Raw genomic sequence first — 1991 nt, 5'->3', positions numbered from 1 at the left:
TCCTGCTGCCTGAGTTCCCCTTTAGTTCTCACGGGATTAAGACAGTATTTTTTGGGAGACAGAAGCCCAGTGGGGGTGGATTTGGGCAGAGAACGTGGATTTCCCCAGAACGTGATTGTAGACGGCTGGTGTGAGTTCGGGAATAAAGAGTTGCTGTTTGAATCTACAAGCTGTGTGGTGGCTCGTGATTTTGTGCCCAGCCAGACTGCGGCAGGTTTGTACATTGTGCCTCAAAAGGTGCAAAAGATGCCTCCTTTTCAATATTTGGGCCATGTAATTGAAGGTCATACAATTCATCCTCAAAACTTACAGATAAGGAGTTACATACCCTCAATAGAGGATACAGCAGCTTAGAGAAAAGTGGAGATTGCAATTAAGAATGCAGAGCTTACTAGAATTAATACACAAGAGCTGGTATATTTATTAATATTCCCAACTGCTCATGCCCCCACAGGAGCTATATGGCAAATATTGGGAATTGTCGAGTTAATTCATTTAGCCCACTCTCCCCAAAAGACATTAAATCCTTTTTCATGACTCTATTGCTCAATTAGTAATAAAAGGCAGGGCAAGAATTTTACAATTAGTTGATCAGAACCTGATATTATAATCATTCCATTTTCTGTTTAACAGAATAATTGGCTTTTTCAAGCTTCTAATTTGTGGCAAATAGCTTTTGATGATTTTCCTGGTCAGATAGAAAGCCATTATCCTCGTGATAAAATTATTCAACTTGCAATAATAACTCCATTTATTTTTCCAAAGATTCTACATGCATGACCTATAGATGGTGGCCTTATGGCTCAAGTTCAGGTAAAGCAGGTTTTTATAGTCATATTCATACAGAGGTGTTGCAAATCTCATATGCTTCTGCCTAAAGAGCAGAGCTACAAGCTCTCAATTGTGCCTTAGATTACTTTACAGATGAGCCTATTAACATTTATTCTGACAGCTTATAAGCAGTCAGAGTTACTAAAAATGTTGAAACTTCAGTTATTGGGTATATATCATCACAAGAATTATTTAAATTATTTCATAACTTTAAAAGGGTGGTGTAAATGTGAAAGCACCCATGTTTTATAGGCCACATATGGGCTCATACTAATCTTCCAGGACCTCTGACTTCAGGTAATGACAAAATTGATAAATTGGTAGCTGTTTGTCAGCAAATGTCTCCATATGATTATGCACAAGCCTCACATTCTTTACATCATCAAAATGATTCTAGTTTACTTAAAACTTTTAATATTACCAGAGAACAAGCTCATCAAATTGTAAGTTACTGCCCCAAGTATGTTATACACACTCCATCTCTGCCATCAGGGGTAAATCCAAATCTATTATGGCAAATGATTGTAACTCACATCCCTCAATTTGGTAAACTGTGTTATGTCCATGGAATAGTAGACACATATTCCAGATTTATTTTTGCTACAGCCCATGCAAAGGAAAATGCTCATCATGTCATTTCTCATTGCTTAGCTGCCTTTGCAGTATTAGGATGTCCTTTAAAGTTTAAAACAGATAATGCACTGGCTTATGTAAGCTCTTCTTTTCAACAAATTTTCCAAGAGTTTTGGATTGACCATAAAACAGCTATTCCTTATAACCCCCAAGGTCGAGCCATTGTGGAATGAGCTCATTTATTAAGCTGCAATTTCAGAAATTAAAAGGGGGGAGAAAGGATTATGACTCCTCAAAATAACCTCAATCATGCTCTGTTTGTTTTAATTTTTTTTTAAATTGTGACACGGGAGTCACATTGCAGCTGAGAGACACATGTCTTCCACAGCAACAGGCCCGTTAGGCCAAGTTTTGTAGAAAGACTTACAGACTGGTCAATGGAAAGGTCCAGATCCAGTGATTATGTGGCGGCAGAGGTCATGCTTGTATTTTTCCAGAAGGTGCTTTTCATCCTATTTGGGTGCCTGAACATGCAATCAGACATGGAGGAAATAGAACCAAGATTCAAACAAATAAAGATTGACCCA

This window comes from Marmota flaviventris, chromosome 1, assembly GCF_047511675.1.
Source record: "Marmota flaviventris isolate mMarFla1 chromosome 1, mMarFla1.hap1, whole genome shotgun sequence".
NCBI lineage: Eukaryota > Metazoa > Chordata > Mammalia > Rodentia > Sciuridae > Marmota > Marmota flaviventris.
Note: the sequence above shows the minus strand (reverse complement) of the source record.